The sequence below is a fragment of the Ursus maritimus genome, unplaced genomic scaffold (genome assembly GCF_017311325.1).
Source record: "Ursus maritimus isolate PB19 unplaced genomic scaffold, ASM1731132v1 scaffold_1, whole genome shotgun sequence".
Lineage (NCBI taxonomy): Eukaryota > Metazoa > Chordata > Mammalia > Carnivora > Ursidae > Ursus > Ursus maritimus.
The window spans coordinates 27,413,297-27,424,378 of record NW_024423343.1 but is presented as its reverse complement, the minus strand read 5'-3'; positions in this window follow the sequence as shown (position 1 = coordinate 27,424,378).

Here is an 11,082-nt window from a genome sequence, read left to right as displayed (position 1 = left end):
TCAGGCATTGGCTGATTCATAGAAACCAACCCCCCGGAAGTCACAGCCTTGGTCTGTAAGAATATCATGCTCTGAATATCTGTACACTCCACGCAGATCCCCTCTCTGCTCCCCTACATCTACGATACAGGACTCTCAGATGGTTTTCTATTAGGTGCCCAGCTCTTAACAAATTCCCCTTTCAGAATCTCTCACCAACCAGAGACGGATTCCGGAGCTTTTGTTCTCTCCCTGCTTCTGGAGGCGTGCCGGAGCACAGAACATCATGGGCTTGGGCTGGTGCTCACAGACATCAGGAAAGCCCATGCTTTTTTATTGGTTGCTAGGAAACAGTGACTGAATGAAAATAATTTGCTCTTACCCAGCCTGCCTCACCCCTGCCGTCCTGCAGGGGAAAGAATGTCATATATTTAGGACAGGACTGTGACCCTGACCTGGAGTTCACATATCTTTTTACCTGAGTAGGCTTCGGTTTCCCACCTAAATGATTAATCAGAAAGCCGAGAGGATGCGAGAAGTCCCCCTCCCCTGGGGTTTTTTATAGCACTTGGCTGCAGACTCGGGAGTCAACTGACTGAGCAGGGATTGCCGGGGAAGCCAGGGAACCTGTGGCTCCTTGCACACTTAGGGTGCCCAGACATGGGAGAACTGAAGAGACTGGCAGCTAAAGGTGGGAGAATTTGGTACAAAGCATCACCGTTTCCCCCCTGCTAAGCGGTCTCCCTGCCTCCTTGCCTCCTCATCCTAAGTACTTCCCGCCCTGCTGAAAGCTTGCTCACGGTTTCCGCACCGCTATTAGAAGAAGACTGAAACTCACCGTGGCCTGTCCGGGCGTCAACTCCAACAGGACAGCGTGGAGTTTATTCTGGGCCATGTGCGCCTGGGCGTCCGTATCACTTCCGCTCCTCTCCATGGACCAAGTCTCTTGGTTACTATATTCTAGGTGTTCCATGAGTGACAGTAAAAACTCTAGATGTGGATTTTTATAGACTAGTTGTTCACTCCACGTTGAATTGATAGTATATCCAGACATGGCCAGGCTTTGTGAGCCTAAAGTTTATACCATTTGAATTTTATGCAATTTAAGAAAAAAAATGCAAAACTGTGAATACAAAATTGAATGTTTTTTAGAACCATTAATCACAAAGAGCTGACAAATGCCACACATTAAAAATATAGGGAAAAAAATCACAGGATTATCTTTATTATTAACTGAAACAGCCTAAAATTCTTTTTTCTTACATACTGTTTGATGACTTCTTAATATGACCAAGATTTTGTAATATTATTTTCTATTGAGAGATTAGAAAGATAATGCAGTCTTTCCTCGAGTGTGGTTGTTTGCAATTATTTTTAATTATGAATAAAATATTAGAATAAACTAAAAGTTGTTTTTCAGCTTACTGACTAACTTACTGTTAGTGATGCCGGCTTTCTAATGTTTGCCACAATTTCCTGCTCCCCCAAGGTGTTCCTTGCCCAAGGGACAGCCCTGGAACACTTTAGCCTTGACCTTGTTAGGCCGGTTCACCCTTGCCTCTCTTCCCCATCTCCCTCCCACCCCAGCTGAAGCTGCTGCTGCTGGTCTGACTCAGCCAAGACTTATCAACTCCAGTGCTCTCCTCCCCAGCTTCAGTTCTTGGAGACCCAGAGAGGGTCCAGGTGCTCAATGGACCAACAGGGGCTGCTGGTTGCCAAGACCCACCATTGATGGAGGTAAAGCTAACAGTGTGCCTGTCCTGCCCCAAAGCAGGGGGCTGTGACTAGGCTGCCTCTTCCTGCTTTCCCCACGCAGAACTCATCCAGCCTTTGAAGGCCCCGAGAAAGTGAGGAGCCCTTTACCTCAGCTGCTTTAGCTTTGAGAGAAAGCCCACCTCTTCTTATACTTATTGTCAAGACATGAAATAAAAAAAAAGAACACAGCAGCCAAAAGTGCTTTTATACCACAGCGAGAAATTCTCTGTTCTCACAGCATATCCCAGAGGCAGATGTGAAAATAATATCCATGTTATATACATAAAGAAACCAAGGGATGGAAAGGAGAGTACTTTGCCAGAGAAAAAATTCACTTTATCAAGTCTGACTCCCCGGGCAATGCATCTTCGCCAGACTTTTTTTTTTCTAAGTAAACTCCATGCCCAACATGAAGGCCTGAACCCACAACCCTGAGCTCAAGACCTGAGCTGAGATTAAGAGTTGGGCGGCTCAACCGACTGAGCCACTCAGGCGCCCCTTCACCAGACTTTTTGATGTATTCTTTAAACTTCCTAAGATTCTCATAATATTCAAGATATTTGCATATAATATACCGACTTGACACTGGGGAACATTTCCACAGAATGCAGATATGAATTTTCCATCTTCATCAAAGCGCATGTAAATTACCAAAAAGTAACGCTACTGCATAGTGAGACAATGGAGTGACAACTGTGTGATTTTGGTTAAGTTACTCAATTTCTGCACTTTATTTCCCTTTTTTGTAAAGTGCAATGAAAATCTACCTCATAGATTACCAAATATTAGAAATGTCATATATACATGGAACACTACACCAAAAACTAAGGATGTACTGTATGGTGACTAAATAACATAATAAAAAATTATTATTAAAAAAAAAGAAATGTCATATATATATATTTGGCCTGGAACATCATAAGTCTTTTACAGATGGTTGTTATTATTAGTACAGTTTTTGCATCTTATTCAATTGTATTTATTCATCTTTATCTTTTAAAAGTATTCTCTTAGTGGGTTTATATTGAATCTCCTTATTTAGATGGTATGCTTTTAAAGTGTAAACATTATGTCTTCTATCTTTGTGTTCCCCAAATGAGATGCATAGTAATGATTTGCACCTATCATGCATTCACTAAATATTATCTGACATGGGGAAATCTTTTATGTCTTGAATGTGATGTGAACTCTGAACACATTTAGCAGATAAAATCTCTGCTCTCTCATTTGTAGGCATGGTCTTGCCCTTATTAGTTGAACAATGTGGGGGTGGTTGTCAGCAGGGGTTGACCAGATGGCAGTGTTTTTAGCATTTGCATTTGGTAGAGGGAGAAACCTTCATGCACATATAAATAGTATATGGTAAGCCTGCATATGTGAGCACAGAGTTTTTACACACACACACACACACACACACACACACACACACACAAGAGAGATGAGATTTAATAATCTTCCCTGTGAACATAAGAGACTGACTTTATTCACCTTAGGTTTTAGACGTGTCTGAGCAAGTCAGGAGGATCACTGGTTACAGAGTTGTACCAAGATTCCGTTTGCATCAGTGGTTCTCAACATCGGCTGTACTTTAGAATCACCGAGGAGCTTTTAAAACTCCCCAGATCAATTAACTCAGAATCTCTGGGGGTAGGACTCGGGCATCCATAGTCTTCAAATTTCTCTAGGGGTTCCAATATACAGACGAGACTGAGAATTACTGACATGTGAAAGACTGAGGAATACCTTAGGTAATGCTCCGTTATGCAGTTATACTAACCTTTAGTTTGCGGGAAAGTTCTCTTCACTTCCCAAAAAAGACAGGAGGAAGAGATGGTCTGCTTTTCTCCTTTGGTCAGGGTCCCACTAGATAGGATGCCCAGCACTATGACAGTCAACTTATTACCAGTCTGAAGATGAAGCTACTAAATGGATGAAGGCAGAGCCGAAGAACTTCTGGTTATGGGTTTTTATGTCTTGAAGTTCTCACTTTTATTTTTATTTATTTATTTATTTATTTATTTATTTATTTATTTATTTATTTATTTATTTATTTGACAGAGATAGAGACAGCCAGCGAGAGAGGGAACACAAGCAGGGGGAGTGGGAGAGGAAGAAGCAGGCTCACAGCAGAGGAGCCTGATGTGGGGCTCGATCCCACAACGCCGGGACCACGCCCTGAGCCGAAGGCAGATGCCCAACGACTGAGCCACCCAGGTGCCCCTGAAGTTCTCACTTTTAAAATCATTCTTATATTTAAAGCCAATTGTAGTTAGAGATTAAGAGTAATTTTAGCAAAAGACATCCTAAGTGATATACTTTCCTAAATCTAGCCCCAGATTCATGCCAGAATCCTCAATAGAAGGACCTACACTAGAAGAGTGAATGAAAATGAAAAGCATATTTCCTCTGTGATCACCATGGGACATTGGGAGCACAAGCTGGCAGCAGCGATGATACCACAGCTTCTTCCAGGATGGGAGAAATATGACCAGCCATGACAGCAAAACTGGAGGCAGCCTTAATTTCAGACATCAGCACTTGGCCGTTAGGCATCAGCAACTTTGACGCAGATGTTTGTAGGGATGGAAACTTTTTCCTCTATCCTCTTAGGTTATGTATCTGAGGGCTGTGATTTAAACTGACAAAAGACAGATTAACAGGAGAAAAGGCATAGCAATTTTTATGGATGTTAATATTTTTACGTGCATAGATGTTTCACAGGAAAGTGAAAACCCAAAGTTATTAGGCTCAGGGGCTTATATACAATTTCAACAAAGGGCAATAAATTGTGGAGAAGTAACTGGACAAAGGAAAGCATGTTTGAGCTTCCAGGGATAATAAGTTGTGGGAAAGTGAGTAGGAAATATATGGGGGAAAATAATGGTGGAAAATGATGATTTAGTCAGGCTTGTTTGTGGAGATGCATCTTGGTGTTATCTCTGTCTTGGGTAATAGCAGTTGTTCTCTTCTTCCTGGTACGGGAGAGAAGGCCACCTTCAAAGGGGAAATTTATGCCCTGCTTTTAGGCAGATGGAGGGCAGCAAGTTCTTCCTGTGTCTGATTTATCTCAATGGCCTTCAAATAAAAATAATCCTTACACCAAAGTGGTATATTGTGGGGTGCCATATTCTGATCCCCTTCACCTTGACAGTTACTTTTGAGTGCAGCAGTGATATTCGGGTGGGTAATAGCGGCCATCTTTCCTTGGGGTCATTTTAGGTTTAGCAGCAAGGGACGTTTTACAGGACATTTGGCTGCATTCAACAGAAACAATCTTATTCTGTTAACTTTAAACATGTATCTTATTTCTAGATCATCATGGATCTATATCTTTCTCTCCTATCATTAGGTTGTGAACATCACATTTATATTACATTTTGATTCAAATATTTTTGGTATTAAATTTCAACATTTAAAATATACTACCTTTTTTATAAACCTATTTTGACATTTTCTCATTACACTACAAGCCTCTAAAGATGGGAATATTGTTCTACTCCATGACCACCCTTATAAAGGATACAAAACCCAATAGGACAAGGACCCTGCCTTCAAGAAACAAACAGTGAAGAAGTGATAGGTAATGTTGCCACCTTAATTTTTTTCCAAGTCATGTTTTGGAAGCATGGTAGGGATTGGGCTTACCCAGAGCTCTTATTGCTCAATAAACCTAAGGAGATAAATCATCCTGAAATAGTGCCTTTGCAATAGTCTTTCTTAAAACAACAAACAACTTAAAATTTAACTATTCTGATAAAAAGGAATAAAAGATCATGCTTCAAGTTACTATTGCTTTCTTATCTAAGAACAAGTTTTACTTTAAAAATAAGTACTTTAAAATAAATACTTTAAAAGGAGAGGGATGCCTGGGTGGCTAAGTAGGTTAAGTGTCTGCCTTCTGCCTTCAGCTCAGGTCATGATCCCAGGGTCCTGGGATCTAGCCCCTCATCAGGCTCTTCGCTCAGCGAGGAGCCTGCTTCTCCTTCTGCCTGCTGCTCCCCCTGCTTGTATTCTCTCTAATAAATAAAATATTTTAAAAGTTAAAAAAAAAAGTAAAAGGAGAATCTGACTTTCAAGAACTTAGTGTAAGCATTGGGGAAAAAAAGTCACCCCATCTTGGTAAACTGAACCATTTCCCACCTTCCTTAGATATTTGTAACATTGAAGCAAGAAGATTTGTACAACTTTCGCCAAATAAAGTCAGAAAATAGTACAGAAGCTGATTCTATCAAAGAAAGCATCTCACCTCCTCCTCCCTTCTGTCACTCGCTCCTTATTTCCCCAGGAGTTGGGACTCACTGATCTCATGAATAGTTGGAGATGGAGCCCAGCAAACGGAGCACACCACCCTCACTGGCTCCACGGAACAGCTAGTGAAATTCACCTCGGAGTCACAGAGTCCGACAGAAGCCCTTTTGGTTTTCTTTCTTACCTCAGATCCCCCAGTCACCTGACAGTTCCCTCTCCCTTTCCCGCTCAGGACCTCGTTTTTAACTGTCAGCTGTACGCGGACCAGACAGGAGATTTCAGAAATGGAGTAGGACTTCTGGGGGTGGACCCAGTTTTTAAATATAACCTGGGTTTCCTCAGCCCCATCAGGCTGGCACAGAGTTTGTAATAGACTTTCGGATTGTAACAAGGAGCAGTGTTGATAGACTGGTTCTATACCAGAGTTGAGGAAACGCCAGTTTCCCACGTACCCTTCCCCCAAATCTCAGCAAATTCCATGGGGTTCTCCTGGCAATCTTGTGTAGTTTTATTCGACCACTTCTGTAGTTGGTCTCCTGCTTCCCTGGTCACTGCGAACCTTTTCACCTTCACCTCCCTCAATCCATGTGGCTTGAGACTCAGGTCACTCTCAGCTTCTTAGGACTGGATCATAATGTCAGCCCCTTCTATGGGTCAGGCTCATCCTTCAGTTACCTCTCTCAGGAATGGAGAGACCACCTCTCACATGCCCCGGTTCATTCCTTCTCATGGCTTATCATGCATCACTGTCTGATGCTCTTGGTGACTCAGATTGTGAGGATTTTGATTTAGTTGGTAGGTTCGTGTTTTAAATAGCCTTCTCTAAGACTTTGTAATAAATGCCTGTGTTTGAAAGCAATCTGAGAACCACCTGAGATTATATGTGTATATGCTCAAAAATGACCCCTCTCCTTTTGGACGGTTCTGCAGAATCCTCGAACTAAGCTTGAGTAGTTTTACTTGGTCCATCATATGAATTCCTTTGGGAAGTCTCTTCCATTCCCAAAACAATTCAATCCCAGGATCCTGGGCGAATGTACTCAGGAAATCCTAGGTTTGTGTGAATTTGCCACAGGTATGTGATTTAGATGTTCTCTCTGAAATCCTGTTTTTATAAAGAAGGTCTATATAGGGAAGTAAATATGATTTGGGGAGGATAGTCAAAGTAGTTCACTTAATTATTTTTTTTAATTTAAATTCAATTTAATTCACATAGAGTGTATTATTAGTTTCAGGGGTAGAATTTAGTGATTCATCAGTTGCATATAACACCCAGTGCTCATTACCTCAAGGGCCCTCCTTCATGCCCATTACCCTGTTACCCCATCCCCCCACCCACCTCCCCTCCATCAACCCTCAGTTTGTTTCCTACAGTTAAGAGTCTCTTATGGTTTGCCTCCTTCTTTGTATTTAACTTATTTTATTTTTCCTTCCCTTCCCCTATGTTCATCTATTTTGTTTCTTAAATTCCACATATGAGTGAAATCATAGAGTATTTGTCTATCTCTGACTGACTTATTTCACTTAGCATAATACCCTCTAGTTCCATCCATGTCATTGCAAATGGCAAGGTTTCATTCTTTTTGATGGTGGAGTAATATATGTACACACACACACACATATTTATATACCACAACTTCTTTATTCATTCATCTGTCAATGGACATTTGGGCTCTTTCCATAATTTGGCTATTGTTGATAATGCTGCTATAAGTATCGGGGTGTATGTACCCCTTCGAATTAGTATTTTTGCATTCTTTGGATAAATACCCAGTAGTGCAATTGCTGGGTCACAGGGTAGCTCTATTTTTAACTTTTTGAGGAATCTCCATACTGTTTTCCAGAGTGGCTGCACCAGTTAAATTAATTATTGTTACATTTCTTTTTAAAAGCGATTAGTTAAAATGATTCAAGTAATTCTCTAATACCCTCTTGCTGAAAACTCAAATGGTATAGAGAGATATTGAGTCACATGTTACAGCCTCCCTCCATTTCCCCAGCAATCTTTCTTCCCTAGTCTAAGCACTCTGAACAATTCAGTAGGTGTCACTGAAGATGTTATAAGTCTTTACATACGTAGGTAAATATAGAAACAGCTGTGGCATTTGTTCTTTTTAGTGTAATGGGATTATAGTGATATTCTCTGTAATTTTCCCGCCCCCTTAAAAGCCCCTTAGAAAGCTCTCCTTACCGGGACACATAAATCTACCTCATTCTTTTAACTGCCGTGCCTGTCCCATAGCATTACATTGTAATATATTCAACTGTCCCTCTAGAAAGAGACATTTAGCTTGTTTCTAATTGTTTGCTACAGTAAGCAATTCTGCAGCCGCATTTTTACATAAATATGTATTTGACTTCGTGAATAAGCATGTCCCTAAGACAGATTTCTTGCAGTGGGTTTGCCGCATCAAGGGCTAGGTACGTTTCCATATTGATAGAAACCGTTAGAATGGCTGTCTCCATTTCCCCTTCCTCTGATACTGAGTGTAGAGTCTATCAACTGATTCTTTTGGTGCAATTGGGGGATCACCAGGATTTTGCACACACAGCCAAGGAGTGATTTTGGCAAATATTTCAGACTACATGGGACTCTTGGGCTATTGAAAGTAGTCTTTCAACGTCTCGGTTGCAGATTCTGATCCAGAAGGAGATGAAACAGGCTTTGTGTGCTTGTGGTTTTGAGGGAAGCATTTCCTCTCTCGTCTGTGAGGTTTCTTTCATAACACCGTGTTTTATTAATAATACTTGCAAAGCACGCTTTCTAGCCTCATCAGTACTTTGTCTTGTGCCCATAGTGTGGTTACAGCGGTGAGTAGGTCAGTTGTAAATATCTGACCTGGACAGTAGGGGGAAAAGCCTTTCCCTCCTCGTTTAAGACTCAGCCAGGGGAAACTGAAACCACTTTTTAATCCTAAAAATCATTCCCTTTGGCCTTCCCAGGGCTTCCCAGAGAAACCTGCCCAACTCCTAGTTTACCTCCCATGAATAGCACCATTCCCGTTGCGTGTTTGAGGAATGAGCCTACCTTCTGTGATGGCTAAGTCCCTCTCAGTCTGCTTCCTCTCTTGTCCTTGGAATCACCCCACTCTCACCTCCGCAGGACCTGCCATTTTTCTTGAGCTGGGAAATTAAAATGCCATAGTCCTTATGACACTCTATGGCACATTATGGCAACCAATTTTCTGTAGTGGGGGAAAAGCTGTGGAAAATGAACTCGTACCCTCCGTGTTACTCGGAGTGGAGTGGTGATGGGGAGGGAGGGGATGGCTGTAAAAATATGTGGAGTTTAGAGATATTTAGACATGGAAGTGGGAGGGGAAGGGAGCAAAAACAACAGTTTAGGTGACTTAACCAGAGACTTTTTCAACACTTGCTAGTTGCAGTATACACTTATTTCTAAACCCTGTGGCCACATTATGAAGGAATGCCATTTCCTCATTTTAAGATGTGATACCGAGGCTCAAAGAGGCTATAAGACATGCCCAGAGCCTCATGACTAATAAGTAATTGTGCAAGATTCCACCTTCGTTGGTCTTATTTCAAAATCCTGGTGGTTCTCACGATAATGCAGTTTGTACCAGTTTATTGCAATAAACAATAAATAATTTTTTAAGCATAAGTATATCTCAAATATTCCATCTGTGTATATTTTACTAAGAAGTTATTCATCATTTATTTGAAATTCAAATTTAACTGGACATCCTGTATTTTCATGTGCTAAATCTGGTGACCCTAGATTCCCTAATCTATTAAGAGCCAAGAACAGGGTGGGGGATGGGAAGGGATGGAAATCTCTCTTCCTTCTCTCCTTTTTCTTTTTTTCCCCCCTTTTTCCTCCCCCCCCTTATATTTCTTCCCCTGTTTTCCTCAAGATAGCACGACACATACCTCATGATATTCTTGCCTACACTCCGGATTCTAATTTCTAGAAAGAATGTGGTGTTTTCACTGACTTGTGTTTTAAATCAAATGGCCTAGAGAGGACTCTATGAAGCGCTCTCGTTTCCACTTTGGACAGCAAGGCTAAAGGTGGACAGTCTCTGTTTTAGATAATGCAGGAGAGGTGTTCCTTAGGATTAAAGTTGTCTGATTTTAGCTTGATACAAAAACTATTCTGAAGATATACAAGAAACAAACAAGGGTAATTGTGCCCAAGCATGATTGGATCTAGAATTTGTTCTGCCAGGGTTGTAAATCAACCAATCTCTACAACCATGTGGCAAGCACCGTTTGTGGCTATCTGCAGGGTTCAGAGATAACATCCTATCCTTGGAAAGAGAATAAAGGCACGAAAAGAGAAATACTTGGGATGGGGCTTTTACAAAGCTTGACTATATCTGTGGACACCAAACTGTATGCCACTGGCACACCATCAAGACTGGGACATTTTAAAATGGTGGCTCTGGGTGTATAGAAGTGGTGATGTCTCATGTGGTCAAGCCAGGAATGTATAGGGGGGTCAAACCAAGTTGTTATTGAAGCTTTTCTGTTGAGCATTAACTTCAGCATTGGAGAAACCCTTGTGATTGCCTGGCCAGGTTTGCCTCTGGCTGCTCGGAGCCTGGTAGCAGCCAAGGTCCAGGAGGGTAAGGAACTGCGTGTCTACTCTCTATGCCTGGGGGCGATTGGGAGCGTTGGCTGCAGCTCCGTCTGGCACAGTGCAGTGGAGGACTGGTTGTCCAACCACCTGGCCAGTACTTAGGGCCAAACTTAGAAAACCCGTGAAACAGGAAGTCGGTCTTTGGTACCATCTCCCTGTCGTGCCGCACCTCTCCCCTGTGACCCAGAGTAGCTGTCACATCTCTATTCCCTGACTTCCAGGCAGTGAGCTGGGTGAGAGCCTGTCATAGAAGGCACTGGTGTTTTGCCATTTATGGGGAACTTCTGGAAGCCTCAGCACACTAACAATGCACTGGGAGGCTTTCTTCGGGTAGAGTTTTAGACACCATGATACCATGATTGGCAACCTTCGTGTCATCCTTCAGAGGCAGAACTCGGAGTCACTTCTGCTGATACTGAACATGACAGTCCAGGCCCTGGTGCCTGGAATGTCACTGTGTTTCCCACAAAGACATGTTCTATCTTCATCTCAATATT